This window comes from Hypanus sabinus, chromosome 8 (genome assembly GCF_030144855.1).
Source record: "Hypanus sabinus isolate sHypSab1 chromosome 8, sHypSab1.hap1, whole genome shotgun sequence".
Classification (NCBI taxonomy): domain Eukaryota; kingdom Metazoa; phylum Chordata; class Chondrichthyes; order Myliobatiformes; family Dasyatidae; genus Hypanus; species Hypanus sabinus.
In genome coordinates this window covers 28,336,015-28,357,227 of record NC_082713.1, presented here as the reverse complement: position 1 = coordinate 28,357,227, position 21,213 = coordinate 28,336,015, and the positions used below count along the sequence as shown (strand labels likewise).

Here is a 21,213-nt window from a genome sequence, read left to right as displayed (position 1 = left end):
GGACTTTATCCGTGGTTGACTGGGTTGTTATTTGTCACTAGTGTTTCCAATAAAGACCATGATACAACCTGTCAGAATAATCTCTACTGTGCATCTATAGAAGTTTGTCAAAGTATTAGATGGCATGCCACATCTACGCAAACTTCTAAGTAAGTCGAGACGCAGCCCTTCCTTCTGTGTAAGCCCACAAAATGCACAGCAGTTGCATTAGCATTCATTGAGGAGATTCCTCGGATGATGGGCTGGATATATTATGAACCTTTTCTTCTTCTTTGCGCACAGAACAGTTTGTATTATATTCGCAGCCGGGAATTTTCAGGTGCACACCTAGCGATTCATATGGCAATGTACGCAGTTAAATATTTCGGCTATGATAGCGATCACCCTTGAAAATGAATCTACCCTGCTGGTAAATTCGGTGACACTTTGAAGCATCCTGAAGTCGTGGTTTAGAAAGAAAACTGCCAATATATAAGAAACCATTGATTGGTACAGGTTACTCACTTCTTTTAATAAGGCTCAAAGTTGTCTTAGAGTACAAGAAAAGCTCTGTTAAATTGTCATGGATTTGTTTTTGAAATTACCCTCTGAACATGTCTACAATGGGAAAAAATGCTTTATTGGTGGAGGCTTGGAGGACAGCCGCACTATTTGTAGGAGGGCTGGTTCATGGACAATTGCAATAATCATTAATTGTCGATTCACTTTCTGTTCCTAACATCATCACACTTATCAATCCCCGACTCTGATTGATCAGTACTGAGTAAAATCACCTGTCTAGACCAACAGAGTAAGAGCAGAGGAAGAACTAGTACCAAAAGTAGTGCACTATATTTTCTAGATCTACTATATTTGCCTGAAACTTAAGCTATTTTGATAGATGAGTCAAAAGAAAGCAATGGCATGAAATTAAGATCAACCAATAATATCATAAATGGTACTAATGCAATTAGTGAAATTGACTGTACAAAGTCATTATGTAAATATGATTCCAAATTTGCTTACGATATCCAATGTATTACATTCTCCTTGCCATTGAAATATCAATATAAATAAAAATTGGAAGGACTTGGATTAGATTTAGATTTTAAACTAAATCATGCAACTCCTTGCGTGCTGACATAGTCTGGTTGATATTCCTAAAGAATATTGGTTACAACGGTATGTATTTCAAATAATGTGAAAACGCTTCAGTTTAACTATGTTGTAAACCTCCAGTAACCACGTCCCCGTGTTGAGGTGTGGTTTTCAACCACAAATCTTTGACCAGTACATACGTACAAAGATTGGGAATCAAATGACAAATTTCAGACAGAACACGGCTTATGCTTTCATTTAAATGCAAAATTTATAAAGTTTTGCACTTTAAACATGGACTCTTTTTTATCAATCTGTACATCAGTCTCATGTCTACTTTTCATCTAGATGTCTCTGCTAAAAATTGAGCATCACTTTGGTATTGACTGGAGGCGGAAACTTCAATACCATTTGTCCCAAAGAGGGCACAAATTGTAATAGCTTTTGCAGAGAGAGATAAAAAAAATCAGCCCTGGGAAAAAGCCTCTGACTACCCACATGATCATGCTTCTCATCATCTTATACACTCTGTCAGGTCACCTCTCACCCTCCGTCGCTCCAAGGAAAAAATGACAAGTTCACTCAACCTATTCTCATAAGGTATGTTCCCCAATCCAGACAACACCCTTGTAAATCTCCTCTGTACCCTTTCTATGGTTTCTACATCCTTCCTGTAGTGAGGTGACCAGAACTGAACACAGTACTCCAAGTGGGGTCTGACCAGGGTCCTATATAAATGCAACATTACTTCCTCGCTCCTAAACTCAATCTCACGATTGATGAAGGTCAATGCACAGTATGCTTTCTTAACCACAGAGTCAACCTGTGCAGCAGCTTTGAGTGTCCTATGGACTCAGACCCCGATCCCTCTGATCCTCCACACTGCCAAGAGTCTTACCATTAATACTATATTCTGCCATCATATTTGTCCTACCAAAATGAACCACCTCACTTATCTGGGTTGAACTCCATCTGACACTTCTCAATGTCCCCTTGTCAAATTTACTAACCCATCCCTCCACTTCCTCATCCAGATTATTTATAAAAATCATAAAGAGTAGGGGTCCCAGTACAGATCCCTGAGGCACACCACTGATCACCGAGCTCCATGCAGAATATGACCCGTCTACAACCTCTCTTTGCCTTCTGTGGGGAAGACAGTTCAGGATCCACAAAGCAATCTCCACTTGGATCCCATGCCTTCTTACTTTCTCAATAAGCCTTGTACGGTGTACCTTGTCAAATGCCTTGCTGAAATCCATATACACTACATTACTGCTCTTCCTTCATCAATGTGTTTAGTCACATCCTCAAAAAATTCAATCAGGCTTGTAAGGCATGAGCTGCCCTTGACAAAGCCATGCTGACTATTCCTAATCATATTATACCTCTCCAAATGTTCATAAATCCTGCCTCTCAGGATCTTCTCCATCAACTTATCAACCACTGAAGTAAGACTTACTGGTCTATAATTTCCTGGGCTATCTTTACTGCCTTCCTTGAATATTTGTAGAAAGCCTTGGGATTTTCCTTAATCCTGTTCACCAAGGCCTTCTTATGGCCCCTTCTGGCTTTCTTAATTTCATTCTTAAACTCCTTTCTGCTAGCCTTATAATTTTCTAGATCTCTAGCAATACCTAGTTTTTTGAACCTTTCATAAGCTTTTTTTTTCTTCTTGACTAGATTTACAGCTGTCTTTGTACACCACGGTTCCTGTACCCTACCATCCTTTCCCTGTCTCATTAGAATTCCATGCAAATATCCCCTGAACATTTGCCACATTTCTTGGGTACATTTCCCTGAGAAAATCTGTTCCCAATTTATGCTTCCAAGTTTCTGCCTGATAGCCTCACGTTGATCACTCTTATTGGAACTTATATTCAGTTCTCTGCTTTATTTGCAGTTTAATTTTGCGATGTGGGTAGAAATTCATTGACGCTTGAAACATTACAGGATTTATCCAGAAAATGTTTGTAAGGTATACATTGGGGATTTGATCGCCTGGGCTTTAGTTATTTAAAGGGATCTTCCTAATGTTAAAGCTGTTTATACACAAAACAAAAATCTGTTTATGGTGAAGATTATTGTTAAACATTCCAGGCAGCACAATTGAAAACTAACCAGTGGTTTGATGCGATGGGCAAAATACTTCGCAGACATTAACCAAGCACTCATCAATAAGATAATCATCCAAAGTTATTAATGTTAAAAAAAACAAAAATGTGTCTTCAAATCTCTCTTGAGATACACTGCGTGAGCCACTAGACAGGTTTATCTGGAAAAAAAAAGCCTGCCACTTTAAGGATTCTGGCATATCATTTGTATTTAGGTATTTGCTAGCTTTTACACCAGCATTTACCCCTGTTTCTTTAATGATAGGTATTGCCTCGCCGTGAATCTGAAGGACCCTATCGCTTCGAGGCACGATGTATATATTAAAGACCTTCTCGGATTTCTCTAGTCGTCACTAGCAAGCAATTTGGAGGGTGCGCTATTTTGGGAGCATTTTGGTGCTGCAGATGCAGACGCTAACGCAGCGAGAATGTTAAAAGATTGAGCTGTTGGTGACTCAGCTATCTCTACTTGGTCGCCGTGTTTTAATCACGCCGGATTACTTTCCTCCTTTGGAACCGACCCTCGTACTTTAAGTGTCTGGATCCATCGGCTTTCTCTCCCGCTGTTAACCTAGCACGGTAAGTCACGGTCCATACATCGCCCTGACGTTCATTTAAATCAAAAACTATAAATTTGTCTGTATGTGTTCAGCTCGATCGCTTGGTTTTAGTTATGATTTACAGTTTTGCTCTTTTTTTCATCGACCTGGATTTGGTGAGATAGTGTGGGCACATTATATCTACCGCTGACTCCATGAGACAATATTTCATCGCCAAATCATTCATCTCCTGTTGGGGCTAAGGCGCTCTCGTATCCATTAACATCCAGTGACAGGCTAGTCTCGTTGTCACTATCCGCTCCTCTTTCTCTCTCCCTTGGTTTAATGGCTGAAAATCGGAGCCGCTTCATTTCTTCCTTTTTTTTGTTTGCCATTTTGCTGAAAATATAGCCAGCTCTTAAACCAGCTCGCCTTTCTGTGATTGAGGAATGAAAGGCTGCATGTCGCGACGTTCACTGATTTTTTTTGTTCCCCTAATTTATTCTTTTGACTTTGAAAGGGACTGGACATCTATAAGGTTTGGCCAGTTCACACACACAGAATGTACTGTTGCATTGAAACGCGATATGGGCTGTAAAATCACTCATAACCGTTTCCTCAGTCCTCCCCATACGGAGAAGTTCCAATAGAATCAATGTACAGTCATCAAGATTGAAAACTGTTACCAGTTTTTCTTTCATCTATAACTCCAATCATTATCCTGGTACAGGTAGCTAAGTATGGCAAGGCGTATTGGATTTAACCAATCACCTCTCGTATTTGAATTCTCACGTGAGATAACCACATCTATGCATATAATTCAATTAACTACGTTTCTTTGTATTCCTCTCTTTCTATTAAAATGGAAATCCATTGGGTTTCACTCCACGTTTGGTAATGTGCACAAGTGACTCTTCTTTATTTGTAAGTCTACAGGATGAGTACTGGGTAACCTCCTCACCAGTGGAAGACCTCATAGCATTCACCAAAATCCACAAGCATCACTTTCCAGCAGGGGTCACAAGTGAGTAAGCATCACCAAAAACCCTGACCATGCAGATTTGACCCGAATTAAACTTCTAACCATACCTTCACTCCATCACCCAGTCTACCTGAGTTCGCCACTGTAACATCTATGACACCACCTCAAATCAGTCACAATCAAATCTTCCCCGGGTGACCTTCTATCTTGAACATTCCTCAACGTTGATCCCATTCAAAGCTCCACTATTCACCCTAGTCTTTGTCACCCATCACACCTGTGTTCACTGCTGCATTGATTTCAAAGTCAAAATATTTTCAAAAACACCAATACCCTCATGGTAATTCATGATTTTTATCATGGCATCTTCCTTAAAGCCACAGTCCACCAAAATCTTTGTGTTCCTAGAGTCATGTTGATAATTTTTCTTCATCTATAAAAAAAAGCCTATGTTTAAGATTATATACAGTCTCACAGAAATAGGCACTCGAGCCCAAATTGTCCATGCTGATCAAGATGTCAATCTGAACTAGTCCTATTTTCTTTCCTGTGGTCCATATCCCTCTAAAATTTTCCTATCTGCCTAACTATCCAAATGTATTTTAAACATTGCAAATGTTCCCATCTTCCTATGGTAGCTCAATCTATATAACCAATACCTTCTGTGTGGAAAATATTACCCTTTATGTCCCTTTTAAATCTTACCACAGATCTATGCCCTCTTGCTTTAGCTTTACAAATTCTGCTCTTTCAAATCTAAACTCTTTGTAACCTTTTAAAAATGGCTCTCCATTTGAACCATCCTTCCTCCTTTCTATATTGATCCTTAAAACTTACCTGTTGGTCCAAACGTTTGCTCAGCAATAGAAGTATTGAATTTTCTGCTTCTCTGAGAGCTCAATTCTGAAGATTGTGCAGCCTGGTTTGTGGATTTCATTTTCATAAAAAGTTATTAAGATGCACCAGGTTTAAATATTGCAGCATTTCTGAGTATTAATTTAGGTGTTGCTTCCTTGTTATCTTATGGATAAAATATAAAAGCCATATATTGCTTGCGGAATGCAAACTGCCCTGCGATTTGAAGATTGGAGATGTGTCTTGATCAAGGCATTTCTCCAAACAATAATACCTAGAAAATAAACAGTTGCAATTGATCACTTGTATATTTGCAGAATATTTCCAAACATATCAACAGGAGCTGATCTTAAATAACTAATCTGTTGATGGTTTTGGTGTATGTAAGACAAGATAAATACAAAGTACAGTGCCTTAAAGAAGTATTCAGTCCCCAACCCTTTGTTCACATATATGAGTACTACAGGTAGGTATTTTGATTAATTTACCTGAGAATTTTTATTTTTGAATCACATGCTCCTTTTTTCACAGTCGATCCCCCCCAAAAAATACTAGGGAAAATTGTAAAGCATGAAAAACTAAAAATTCAAAAAATAAAATGTCAGCAGCTCAAAAGTATTCATCCCCCTTTGCTCAGTACTTCTTGGAACCACCTTGCGCAGCTATTAGAGCCAGTAGTCTTTTTGCATAAGTCTCTGCTAGCTTTGCACAATGTGATGGAGCAAGATTTGCCCATTTCTCCTTGCAAAATTGCTCAAGCTATGCCAGGTTAGTTGGGCAGCGGCAATGGACAGTGATCTTGAGGTTTCGCCAGAGATGTTCGATTCATCTATGGATAAGTCTCTGACTAGGATACGCAAGGACGTCAATTTTCTTCAGTTGTAGTCACTCCACGCTGATCTGGCAGTGTGCTTTGGGTCATTGTCCTCCTGGCAGGTTTTTATCCAGGATCTCTCTGTATTTAGCAGCATTCATCTTCCCATCAATCCTGACCAGATTTCCAGTCCCTGCTGTTGAAAAGTATCCCCATAGCATGATGCTCCTTTCAGCATATTTTACAGTAGGGACGGTATAACCTGGCTGATGCACAGTACTAGATTTCCCCTATACGTACTGATGAGTGTTGAGGTCAAAATGTTCCACTTCAGTCTCATCTGACCACAAGACCTTCTTCCACATTTTTACTGTAACTTCTAAGTGACACTTCGCGAAGCGTTATTGGCAAGGATCTGCTTTTTTTAAACGAGATGTGTGGCATAAGTCTAACACTGTGCATCAGCCAGGTTATGCCATCCCTACTGTAAAATATGGTGGAAGTAATATCATGCTATAGGAATGCTTTTCAGCAGCAAGGACTAGAAATCTGGTCAGGATTCATGGGAAGATGATTGCTGCTAAATACAGAGAGATCCTGGATAAAAACCTGCCAGGACGTCAACAACCCAAAGCCTCTGTCAGGAAGTTCAAACTGGGGAGGAAGTTCATCTTTCAGCAGGACAATGACCCAAAGCACACTGCCAGAGCGACCATGGAGTGGCTTCAAATGAAGAACATTTATGTCCTTGAGTGGCTTTCCAGTATACCTTTAAATTAGTCCTTGCTTTTGTGCTTAACATTTATAAAATACTCTCTTTCTAGTGCTCAGAATATAAGCATTTCTGATAAAGGTGAGGAACCTCCAAGTCACAGTTTAACATTTGTTGATAGTTATGTTATTTCCAGCACAGGGAGCAAACATAAACATGGATGACATTAAAAAAAAATCAGCATTTGAACATGAGAGGAAATTAATATTATTTGGATTGGTTGTTACCATAATCTATTTTTCACATAGTACCAGAGATCCTTTAATTATTTGGGAAATGGATGATAATCTACATTGAAAGTAGTTTAATATACCTTCACAAGGTGAGAAGGAACAATGTTGTATCCTAGACCTACTTTTCATTACTAAATCTGCTCCTCCAGAATATATGAAATAGCAGCTGTATTTTGGTAGCTATTATTCCACACCAACAGAAATGGCATCTATGCTCCTGAAGCTTTCTCTTAATTTAAGGGGAAACAGTAGAGTTGTTGCCTTTACTAATAATTTCAGATGTTTAATTGTAAAAAGCTACTATTTGTCAAGTTTAAAGTAACTACAGACCATGTCTTATGGTCTTATGGACGAAAAAGCAATATGTATTGAGCACAATTATTTTTTAAAATGTATAGGAAGGATGTGATTGTTTTCAAAAGGGTGCAGAGGAGGTTCACAAGGATTTTACCTGGATTGGAGCATCTTGATTACAAGGGAAGATATTAGCTGGCTTTGTTTTCCTTGAGGCAGAAGAGGCTGGGAGATTATCTATTAGAGGCATACCAAGTTAAGTGGTTAGTACGTAAGAATCATTTTCTGTCAATGCAATGTCTAAAACAACAGGGTGTAGATTGTTTTAATTGTTTTACTTGTTGAGAATGTGATTAGAATGATTTCCAGTTTAAATTGCATCATATCTAATGATGACCAGGCACCTGTTTCAGGAAATTAATTCATGTGGTTCTCACTCACCTCTGGCATTGGGAACTATTATAACTAAAAGAATTTACTAGTATTATTACCAGTGGAACAGCATGAGCAAAGCAGATATTTATAAATAACACAACCTGGCCCTGGAAATTTGAGTTAGGTAGGTCTTATTTACTTGTTCTCCACATTTTTATCTCCATCACCTCACTGTGTCGCTTCTCATCACAGGCTCATATCCTATTGGGCAACCAACTCTCAAACCCTAAACAAACCCAAATGCATACCCAACCCTTAAAACCTTGAATTCTGATGTGTTACCTCCAGGCTCTAAATCTCTGAAGGGACACCCTCAAGCACATTGATTCTCCCAACTCAATCCCGTATACTCTGTATCCCTACGACAATCCTCCGATGTGGAATACTCAACAGGCCCTCATCATCTAGGGTAGCATCTTCACCACCATACCAGATGATGGCTCGACCACTAACTGCCAACCTTCTCTCCCATCATACTCCCCACCTTCAACCCAGTTTGGTACTGGACTAAATTCCTTGTCTCAGTTTACAATGGTGCAGCTTATAGCTTACCCACATTGGAATAAATAACTAGTAGCATCTGATACCTTGGGTACAGTTGAATTTTCAGCAGCAGACTCACAACTAAAATAGTTGTTGATGTGTTCTGCCATGGGTGTTCTCCATGTCCCTGTTGGTGTTGATGATCTTTTTGGCCGTGGTATCAGATTTTATTTCAGACCATGCTACTTAGACCTTAATGTACTTGAGCTAGAAATTAAAACTATTCAAAACATGAAATTTAATTCTATACCCTGTAAAATTAATGTAGTCTTTTGTTATCCAGAGAGTTAACGTTTATAGATATCAGGCATTAAAATGAAATTGAGTGCAAGAATCAGATCAGGCATAATCTTATTGAATGATGGAGCAGCCTCTGAGACCCATTTCCCCTCCTCCTACTTCTATTTCCTATGTTCTTCTGTCCTCGGTGGTCCAAAGCATAAACAGTAAAATTTTTAATACTGTCAAGCTAGCTGTAGTGACTTGTATCAGATCTACAATACCCTCCAGTCAAATGCAGCTCTCCTGAATTCAAATTGGTTACATTTCTCATGTGTTGCCAATATTAACAGTGAAATCCTTTTGTGAATTCATTTGCATAAAGGCATCTTGAGAATATCTTCAAAGTTATTTAATATTTGCATAAAATTATGTTTGATCCTAACAAATATATATTTTGATCAAACAGATTTTTACACAATATACTTACTATTGTTCATGTCTTAATTAACCTCCATCGAGCTGTCTTATTTTCTTAATTTGTATGGCCATTCCTAATGTCAATGTTAGCAGAAGTAAGAAGAAAGCTTGCAAATGATTTGTGCCTACTTGATTCCTGTTTCTACTCATGGCACTTCTGATCCAATCTGGATAAAACTGTATTTTCTTTATTCCACCTGAACAATAAGGTCGCTGGGATAGAAGTTAAGGTACCCTTCTTTATGCAACAGCTGACTCTTACGTCTTAGCCTAACTAACTGGATGCCATCCTGAAAAGGGTAGATCACTTTTCTACTTATGCACCCATCCCTCAACATCGCGTCAAAAAAACCCCCTGAAGCCAGAATGTAAGTGCTTATTCTTGCCCTTTTGTTATGTTACAGTAATGGCATGATACTGTGTTACCCTTGTTCCATTTCATTTATTTCCAAGGCTCCTTGGCCATTTTCTTATTCTAGCTTCTTCCTTTCCAGCCCTAATGAAGGGTTTCAGCCTGAAATGTCAACTGCTTATTCCTCTCCATAAATGCTGCCTGACCTGATGAATTTGTCCAGAATTTTGTGTGTGTTACCAAGAATTTTTTTTTTATTTCTTTTAATCCAGCTGTTTCCTCTGATCTCTAACTCATTACTTCATCTCAGCATTACATATCCAAATTTGATTCTATCTGTCCAAAATTTTTGTCAGGTTCCCAAACCCCAGCAGGGTTTCTTGAAAGCTTTCCAATGGCTCTAATAAAAGCCACTGAAAGGACATTTCTCCCAGTCCTGCTAAATTGTAATTTGACTGGTTTGTATCATATAAAATTATATTGTAGTGATTGAGCATCTTTTCAGAAAAGAAGCAGGTGACTAATTGTTAGAAACATAAAAGTCTATCCTGTAAATCAAAGACAGCAATGCTTGAATGTTCCATAGAACATGACGATTTCAGAGCTGCGTGAAACGTAGACACAAGTAATAATGAAAATAAACAGCCAAGGATGAATAATGAAGGAAAATTAAATGTTCTGGAGTTCGTTGGTTTATCTTTGAATCAAAATAAGCTTAAATTTTGCAGAAATATTTCTCAAAAGCTAGGATATTTGGATAGTGTTTGTGATTAATTAGATAATACATAAAAGAAATTGTCTAAATAGATTAAGTAGCACAAAACAAACTGCTGGAAGAACTCAGATGTTTAAGTAGCGATGTGTGGAGGCAAAAGGATGGTCAATGTTTCAGGCTGAAATCCTGCATCAGGCCTAAGAGTCAAGGGACAATTGCTGCAGACAATGGTGTGGAAGTGAGAGGAAGGGACAAGGCAATGGCAGGAAAGTGATAAGTACTGCGTAATGATCTAATCTATATGTAGGTATACAAAGCAAGTTTTTCACTTTATCTCGGTATAGATGACAATAATAAACCTATTCCAGTTCTAATTTACAGTTGGCCTCGCTGTGGCATTGCAGTAAACAAGAACAAGCAAATCAGTGTGGAAATGGGAAGGGGAGTTACAATGGCATACAACTGTAAGTTCAAGATGGCCACTCTGACAAGATATGGTGCCCTAATATATGTTTGGTTTCCCCTGCATAGACGAAGCTACATTGTGGGAACCAAATACAATAGACCACTTTTGAGGACGCCTGTATGAAGAGGTTAAAGAGCCTGTTTAGGTTCTACAGTACATATTTTCTAAATTTCTAACTGGTGAAAAGACTACTTAAGCATTTTAGACAGGTTGTCAACACTAGAATACCAAATTTAATATAAAAATGCTATATTTAATAATGGTTGGTAATGGGAGGAGAGAGCCGAGTTGGGTGGAGTTTGGTCAGCAAAGAATTAGAGGCCAATAGAAGAAAATAAGGCTGGAGTTAGGGGAGGTGAATCTTTCCGATATTTTGGCTGATAAATCAAATTATTTTATTTTACTTATACTTGGTTTGCATTCATTAAAAAGTAGCTGTGGGAGCAGGAGATACACCAGGAGCTGAAGCAAGGTAACAGTCTGTGGTATCAATGATGGTGGTCATACAGAGAACTGGAATTGCAATTGTGCAGAGAAATGGAGGAGGGTTGTAGTGGTGGAAGGTTGGGAGATGAGGAAGCAAATTAAAAAGAAAGGAGATAGGTTCAGAGCCCTGGCAGAGATGAGTGGAGAAAGAAAGAAGCAACATGGTAAGATAGCGATGTAGGAGGCCAGGGGTTGGGATGATGAGAATAAAATCTATAATATGAAGAATATGCAGTAATTTAGCAAATTGAGTAGGTAAACTATTTCAAGACACCTACAGATATGTCAAAATATATCAGTAAAATTGATTTTTAGCCTGTAAAATAGATTTTTCTTTGCAGTTAAGCAATTTTCTTGTAGCAGAGAAGACAATAGGAAAAAAGACTTGGTAAATATAGTGGATTGTAAAGAAGAGAGGAGAAGGTAGAGAAAGTGAGAGGCTTGGATGACTTATTGCAGCAAAGGAGGCTATGATTAGTGAGAGGTCAAACTTGAGGGATTAGAGATCTGTGATGATTAGATGAGGCTGCAGCTACAGAGCAGGATGATATTATGGGGGTTCAAGAAATGGGATTTAGAAACCTCGTTACTAGACTATAGGCAACAGCTTAAATGGTGAGCTTCCCTCTCACTTCCTACACCCACATCCTATCAATGGTCCTTAATATCATTCCCACTCCCCTGAGATCATTATCTATCTGGATTCCCCATCATCTCCATCATGATGCCTCCCCAATGCCTTCATTGAATACTGTGGATATACCGAGCTCCAGCCTGCACCACAACTCTTCCAAGTCCATGATTCATGTTTCCCCTCTACCACTGAACCTTTGACCCTACCTCAACTCTCATGCCCCAACCCCATCTGACACTAGGCCTACCTCCCAGTTCTCCCCTCTCCCCAATATACTGCTAATGTCCCTGGCCAAAACCATCCTCCTACCAAACAAATTGAAAACTTCCACGCCCCCTTCCCTATCCCCAGAATAAAGTTGTTGTGAAACGTTAAGAACTTTAACAGAAATTTTCTGTCCCCGATTGACCTTGCTCTTTCCGACAGCATCTTGATCTTCAACTCGGTACTGCTATACATAATCTGCATTAGCATATCTGCAAATTCTCAGTGTTGGATACTCAGATAATGAACACCATTTGTGCAACACCCATTTGAGAATCGCATATGGTGTACTGTCTGTTTTTGGGCGAGGCGGGGACATCACACAGCATCCACACCAGCTGATTACCCAGTTTGGCGGGGCCGAAGGCTGCTCCCCCTAGACGAGAATGAGCTGAGCGAGCCTGAGGCGACCCAGGGGGTTACATGTGCAACACCCATTTGAGGTTTTCTGAAACTGAACAGGGCAACATTTGACAGTCACAGATCAGTCTTAGCATGCTGTATTATTGCTTTTCTCATTATATAAAGTGACATTATGCTAATTTTGGAAAATATACTAAGCAGCTTCAGGCTGACTGTAGGCTAGGCAAGCACTTCCTAAAGTCCATGGGATGTATTAAGCTTGCCAGAGTGTTTTCTCAAGCATTTAATTGCTAAGATGCTCATGAAATGACTGCCTTAGGAGTGGCACTGTTGGCAGTAGGCTCTACTTCAAGTGTTGCTCAGTCCATGAATGACCAACCAACGGGAGTTAAGGATCATGGGGAAAGAGGCAAACCTATCTCTAACAGCAAGGACCTATCGCGAGAGACGCCACATTCCTCAGGCAGTATTATAGCATAGTGGTTAACATAGTGCAGTTAGAGTGCCAGTGACCAGGGCTCAATTCCTGCTGCTGTCTGTCAGAAATTTTAACATTCTCCCAAAGTATGGGTTAGTAAGTTAATTGGTCACTTGGGTGTAATCGGGCAGCGCGGACTAATTGGGTTGGAAGAGCCTGTTACTGTGCTGTTTATTAAAATATTTTTTAAAAATTCCACTGAGGCTCAGGTTTTCCAAGTCTGCCTCACTGAGAAATGAAAAAAATTGCAGGATGATATTCAGCCATGATCCCATGCTGAAGATTGCTCTGTCCTTGAGGTCAAGGTTCCTCTCCGGGGGAACCTTTCTAAGTGACATGCATCAAATCTCTTCCAATTTGCTGATCAGTGCTGCATCATAAAGGACACCTACCCAACCATTGAGTTTGCAGGTTGTGGAACGATGACTTTGCTAGCCTCCCATGAGTCTGGACACCCACTGGTCACTCTTGTGCTCAGTAGGGCTCCCATTTAGAACCTGGACCTTTTACATCAGCCCTAAAAGGTCTAATTAAATGTGCAGGTGGTTGTGGATCATCAAAGGAATTTCTTCGTATTTCTGCCATACTTCTGGGAAGCACAGTGGCTTCAGCATCTCAGAGACCACATGTTTTTTTGGTGGCCAGCACAAAGTATGTAGAAATAGATGCTGGACATCTATTTCACATACCTCCTACAAACTGGCAGCCTTAGCACAGCAGCCAAATACTAGTAAAATGAGACACCTGTACCAAGACATAATAAAAATGCCATGAGTCTTCTATAGACGCGGTTTTGTTGCCCACATCAGAGAAAGGAGACCTGGTTCAACTGAAGGTAGCAGCTGGTTTCAGAGGAACAGCGAGAAGCCGGCCTAGAGCCTGAGGACACAGAGTGTGTAAAGCATAGGAGCAAGAGGAAAAGAATGAACAGGATACGTCCTTGTTCAGCATCCCATACCCTCAGCTCCCTGTGCTGTCTGTACTCTCATGAACTCTCATGTAGTCACTTTTTATAGGTATTCTGCAAAATCATTGCCCCAGCACAAGCCAAGTATAACTTTCCCCAATCCAGTGGTTACCAGCAACTTGATATACTGATAATCGGGGTGGGGGGAGCCCAGTTGACACATAATAATTCCTCACTTACTGCTTTGCAGGTCCATTCCATTGATGTTAAGACATCAAAAATGAATCCTTGATGCAAAGAGATTTGAATATGATGTGTTATACATCATCCTGATCTGTTTTGGTGGACATGAAATTTACTCTGCACTTCTTGATTGAATGGAAATTCTTGCACACAAAAGGGACCATGGAGCTCTCAAGTGTGCCATCTGCTTCTTTCCTGGCACTCATCCCACTCCATCTCTCTTTCCCACTTGCTCTCCTCCTCTCTCTCTCCCACCCTGACTGTGGTCATAAAGTAAATTGGCAACAAAGTGCCAGTATAGCACAAAAAAAGCATGCAGCGCCTCTTCTTTCTTAGAAGTTTGTGAAGATATGGCAGAACGTATCAAATGGTGGAATGCCTTGATAGAGTGGATGTGGGGAGGATGTTTCCTGTGGTGGAGAGTCTAAGGTCAGAGGACACAGGCTCAGAATAGAGGGGTATCTTTTTAGAACAGAGATGAGGAGGATTTTTTTTTTTAGCCAGAAAGTGGCAAATCTGTGGACCTTGTTGCCACAGGCAACTGTGGAGGCCAAGTCTTTATGTATATTTAAGACAGAGGTTGATAGATTCTTGATTGGTCAGAGCATGAAGAGATAGGGGGAAAGGCAGGAGATTGGGGCTGAGAGAAAAAATGGATCAGCCATGATGAAATAGCAAAGTTGACTCAGTGGGCCAAATGGTCTAATTCTGCTCCTGTATCTAATGGTCTTATTATATATAAAACTTCAATAAACTTCCATAGTATAGTGGAGAGTATATTGTCTGGGCCATATCCATTACAGCCTGGTTTGGAAAAGCTTATAGAAAGTAATAGACATGGCCCAGTCCATCGTAGCTAAAGCCCTCCCCATGATTGACCACATCTACATGGAGCACTGTCGCAGGAAAGCAGCATCCATCATCAAGGACTCTCACCATTCAGGCCTTTCTCTCTTGCTGCTGCCATCGGGAAGAAGGTACAGGAGCCTCTGGACCTGAACCACCAGTTTCAGGAACAGTTATTATTCCTCAACTATCAGGTTCTTGAACCAGAGGGGATAACTTCACTCACCCCCATCACTGACTGTTCCCACAACCTAGAGATTCACTTTGGAGGACATTTCATTATCAGGTTCTCAATATTTAATGTTTAATTATTTATTATTATCATTTTATTTTTATTTTTTCTCAGCCCAAGTTGGTAAAACCTGAGGTACGGGCATAGCCAAGCACACTCATTTCTCAATAGCTAGGAACTTCTGGGCTATTCTAGTGATGTTTAGTATTGTGGTTTTCCTAAGGTTTACATATATATTGCTGTGTAGGCCTAATTATTTAATGCTATTGTGTAGTGACTTTGGATGATACCAGTTTTTGATATTATCATTGGTACAATGTATACCTTGTTCATGTTCCATAGTCTACCAACTTCCTCTTTTAATTCAGCGTTTTTTTGGTGTTTTACACTAATTGATTCTGTATGTTGTGTGTTAGGAATGGCTTATATATAAACTAAGTACTTCTTACTTGTTTATCCTATAATGTTATATCTGGATGGTTATTATATATTATCTGAACTAATAATAAATAGGCTGTAATATAATTTGTAGGACTCCGACTGTAAAAGTGGATCAGGCTTGTATTCATAGTAAGGTGTGGTGTCTCCTGAGTTTGTATTTTAAAGCAAGATTTTGGTGAATGATGTTTGTGACTTGATTGTGTCTGTGTAAGTAATCAGATTGAACTAAACTTCTGCAGGATTCTTTAAAGTATTAGATTGTTTCTGGTTTCTCTTGGCACTTGCTGCATTTATCGTCTTGAATTTGTAGGTCTTTTATTACATATTTTTGATATTTTTTGTGTTAGCCACCTGGTCCTATATTACCACAAGATATCCACAAGGTTTCTGGGAAGAGGTCTCCAACCCTGAGCCATGTGTTCACCACTTCCTTGCTGACATCTAGTCTGTTCAGATTATAACTATAATTATTTTCCTCTATTTTTGTATTAGCATAGTTTTTTTTTTTGCATTTTGGTTGTTGTCCGCCTGTTGAGTGTGGTTTTTCATTAATTCTAATGTGTTTCTTGTGTTTACTGTGATTGCCCACATGAAAATGAATCTCAGGGTATTGTATTATAATGACATATGTATACTTTGAAAATTAAATTACTTTGAACATTGTACAAACCACACTAACACCTTTCCAAATGCACTTTCAGCCAATTTCATGATTTCTGCAGGAGGCATATTAGTTATACAAAGATACTAGGAATGTAATTCCATATGTATAAAGTATTCTTATGCAGTATTGTGCACTCAGTGGCCACTTTATTAGATACACATGTGTACATGCTTGTTAATGCAAAATAGCTGATCAGCTAATTTAGACAAGGTCAGACCCTATGGCAGACTCGTGCAGAAATTGCAGGGACAATAGCAAAGATAATTAAACAGACAAACAGACAGACATACTTTATTGATCCCAAGGGAAATTGGGTAAATATACTTAGCTATGTGTGAGGTGCCAGAAGATTGGAGGATATATTCCGTCGTTTAAGGAAGGCTCTAGGAATAAGCTTGGAAATTATTGGCCAGTGAACCTGACATCAGTACTGGAAAGGTTATTGTAGGATATTCTAAGGGACCAGATATACAAATATTTCAATTAACAGGGATTGAATGGAGATAGCCAACATGGCTTTGTGTGTGATAGATCTTGCCTAATCAATGTAACAGATGTTCTTGAAGAAGTTACCAGGAAAGTTGATGTAGGCAAGGCAGTGGATATCTTGTGGTATTCTTTGACTTCTATGCATGTGGCAGCAACCCAATGCTTAAAAGCATGATCAAGAGGTTTAGTTGTTGTCCTGATAAAACATAAAAATGGGGAACACATGTGACCATGACTTTGATCGTGGAATGATTACTGGTGCCAGATGGGGTGGTTAGAGTATCTTAGAAAGTGCTGATCTCCTGAGATTTTCATGCACAACAGTCTCCAGAGTTTACACAGAATGGTGTGAGAAACAAGAAAAAAAAACATGCAGTGAGTGGCATTTCTGTGACTGAAAATGCCTCATTAACGGTTAATGAAAGGTCAGTGGAAGATGGCCAGAATGGTTCAAGCTGAGAGAAATGTGACAATAACTCAATTAACCATGTATAACAGCAGTGGTGTGCAGAGCATCTCTAAATGCATGACACATTGAACCTTGAAATGGATGGGCTACAACAGAAGACCACAAACATATGCTCATTGTCCACGTTATTAGCTTCAAGAGGCACCTTGTAATAAAATGACGAATAAGTGTACATTTCATTGGCAACTCAGCAAAATATTTGCACCAAATTCTGTATTTTCTCTTTTTCAGCCAAGTATTTTCTTTTGAGAGAACAAGCATTCTGTTTTCTTTGAAGGGACAGATTTTTCTTGAGAATCCAAATAAGCATCATAATTTTGTACTTTTAATTTATAAAGTTGAGGTTTTTGAATGCAAGTTGACAGACAATTACAATTCAGATGTTGATTCTAACAATGCAGTACAGGAAAGCACATCACTATTATGCTGTTCATGGCTATCCCATTCTTTAGATAATGTATCAAAAGTTCTTTCCAACTTCTTCCACTCTTCACAGACTTTGCAATTTGTTTCCATTAATCATCCCTTATGCTCCTCTATTATTTTCTTTAAGCATGTCTACTTTCAGTACTATCCTACACTCTGCACTCTCCTGTCAGCATATCTCTTTCTGCAGGATAAAACAGTGCATTATTATTGAGTGAACAGATATTTAATGTGAGCAGTGCAAAACACACTTCCATGAAGAACTAATAGATTCAATTACTTTTTTTGATGCATGTTCTCTCATGCTATCCTAATTCTTTGTCCTCTTCTCATACAGCCAAGTGATAATATCTTGATAATATCTTGTGCAGTTTATGTCAGTTGAAATAACAAAAGCCTGACTGCAATATTTATCATTTTAAATGAACTCTTCAAGTTAGCAAGTAATTTATTCATGTCACTTTTTCCCAGAATCATTTTTCAGCCAAGAAGGGAAATAGAATTTGAATAGTTTGGACTGTCAGATGCTTTTATCTCAAAGATTCAAAGTACATTTATTATCTTTATTACAATCTCTTGGAAATGTTTTTTTTATTTTGAGATAAAGAATGGAATTGGCCCTTACAGCCCATCAGCAAACCCCAATTTAACCCTAGCCTAATCACAGGACAGTGATGCAGAGCTACATCCTAGGATACATTGGGACACATCATCAATGACGTAACCTGACGTCATTGGGCGGTTCAGGTCTTTCAACATCAGACACCCTTGACCAAGTGACTCAGCCAGGGCTGATCAGGCTCTGGCTTGTATCCCAGCAGCCTTGATCCATGGTTCACAATTATTTATGCATTGTCATCTGGAGGCATGCTCAACAGCGTCTGGCATGGCCCCAATGGCTCTACTCTTTGCTGCCCAGTAATGCCAAGGAGAGAGTAGCTTCTGCAGAGTAAGCATCCAGCAAAGCCTCTACACCTGACTACTGAAGGCTCACAACATGCCTTCCATCCTCGTCTCTGGCACTGCTCTACTAGCTCCTAGTATTTGGCTGCCTTGCCCTCAAACACCTCTACAATCTGGTCTTCCCAAGACACTGTCAGTTCTACCATGACCACCTGCTTCGTGGTTTATGGCAGAATGACCGTGTCAGGCCTCAAGGACGTTGATGCGATGAAGTCATGGAACTTTAATTGTTTGCCAAGCTCGACTTTCAGTTGCCAGTCAGACTCCATGGTGAGCAAGCCTGCTGGTGATCTGAGTTAAGGCTGTGGTTAGTCTCCAAGCTTTGACAAAGGCTTACTTTGTTGGTGGAGGTGCTTACTGTTAATGGCTGAGGAGATATTTTCTGCCTCTGCCTTCAGCACCTGATAATGGCACCAGCAGTAGCGGCCTTCTTCCAGGGCTTTTCAGAAGCTGCTGAGGAAGTGCTCACGGGTACCTCAGTCAAAGCAGAGAAGACATGATGATGCCTTGGTTTTGCTCCAAACAAAAAGGTTTGCAGGATTAGGCAGGATGCCGAATACAGCCTGGATCATGAATTTGATGCATTAGGATTCTGCCTGCCTGATGTTGGACCAGGAGGTCATCCACTTCAGCACACCCTCCCACCTTGTCCAAGCTTGCTGCTCTATTCCTATCATCCTGGTGGTGCGCACTTCCTTGACAGCTGCTCGCACCTGTTCCTGGTCCAGTTTGCATCTGTCCCTGCCCTAGGCCTTGTCAAAGTGGGTTGAAGGGAGGCTGTACAGACAAATTGCAATGATCTATTAAACTACTAACCAGTATGTCTTTGGGGGTGGGAACTAGAGCACCCAGAGGAAATGTATACATTCCATGGAGAGAAGGTACAAACTCCTTTCAGAGGACATTGGGATTGAACTCCAAACTCCAACACCTAAAATGCAATAGCATCATACTAACCGCTGCACTACCATGGTGCCTGGGTAAAATAACAATAAAGCAAATAAAAATAACTCTCAGATACTTGCTGGACTAGTCCCTTAGAGACGCAGAATATAGTTATAGAAAACTACAGCACAGAAACAAGCCTCTTAGCTCATCTAGTCTATGCCAAACCACTTAAACTGCCTAGTCCCATTGACCTGCACCAAGACCATAGCCCTCCAATCCATGTACCTATCCAAACTTCTCTTAAATTTTGAAATCAAAATCACATCCACCACTAGTACTGACAGCTTATTCCACACTCTCTCAATCCTCAGAGTGAAAGAGTTTCCCCTCTTGTTCCCCTTAAACATTTCACCTTTCACCCTTAACCCATGATCTCTAGTTGTAGTCTCACTTAAACTCAGTGGAAAAAACTTGCTTGCATTTACCCTATTTATACCCCTCATAATTTTGCATACCTTTATCAAATCTCCCCTCAATCTTATGTTCTACTGAATAAAGTTCTAACCTGTTCAACCTTCCCTTATAAATCAGGTCCTCCGGTCCCAGCAACATCCTAGTAAACTTTCTCTGTACTCTTTCAATCTTATTTACCTCTTACTTGAATAAGCAACCAAAACTGCACACAATGCTCCAAATTAGGCCTCACAACTAGTGCATAACATCCCAACTCCTGTGCTCAATACATAAGAAGGCCAATGTGCCAAAAGCTTTCTTCACAATCCCATCTACCTCTGATATCACTTTCAATGAATTATGAACCTGTATTCCCAGATCCCTTTGTTCTACCACATTCTCCTATGTCCTACTGCTCACTGTGTGAGACCTACCCTGGGTGGTCCTCTCAAATTGCAACACCTCGCACTTGTCTGCAAGTCTGAACTTTCTTGACCATTCTCTCATGTGGGACCTCGTTAAATGCCTTGCTGCAGTCCACATAGACAACATCCATAGCCTTGCCTTCATCAACTTTCCCGGTAACTTCCTTGGAAAACCCTATAAGACTGGTTAGCCACAACATACCATGCACAAAGCCTTGTCTTATCATTCCCTGTCTATCCAAATACTCATGTATCCAGTCCCTTAGAGTACCTTCCAATAATTTTCTCACTACTGATGTCAGGCTCATTGTCCTATAACTTCCAGGTTCATTCTTAGAGACTTTCATGAAAGGCGGAACAACATTAGCTATCCTCCAATACCTCACCTATTGCTAAGGATGATTTAAATATTCCTGCTAGTACCCCTACAATTTCTGCACTTGCATCCCACAGGGGACACCTTGTTAGGCCCTGGGGACTTGTCCACCCAACTTTGTCTCAAGACAGCAAACACCTCCACCTACGTAATCTATATGAGGCCTGTCATCTCACTGCTGCTTTGCCTCACTTCTATAGACTCTGTGTCTATCTCCCGAGTACATGCAAAACATACAGAAGCAAAAATTCCATTTAAGATCTCCCCCATCTCTTT

General features: G+C 39.9%; 1 long non-coding RNA gene across 1 annotated transcript in view; it reads right to left on the bottom strand.

Annotated features, from left to right (window-relative positions):
* LOC132398001 (uncharacterized) overlaps positions 1-21,213 on the bottom strand; it is a 95,913-nt gene that overhangs the window by 35,107 nt on the left and 39,593 nt on the right. Inside the window, exons 4-5 of the long non-coding RNA XR_009513503.1 lie at positions 7,838-7,917; positions 5,550-5,841 (exon numbers count right to left, since the gene is read on the bottom strand). This is a non-coding gene — a long non-coding RNA (uncharacterized LOC132398001). The remainder of the gene's footprint in view (positions 1-5,549; positions 5,842-7,837; positions 7,918-21,213) is intronic.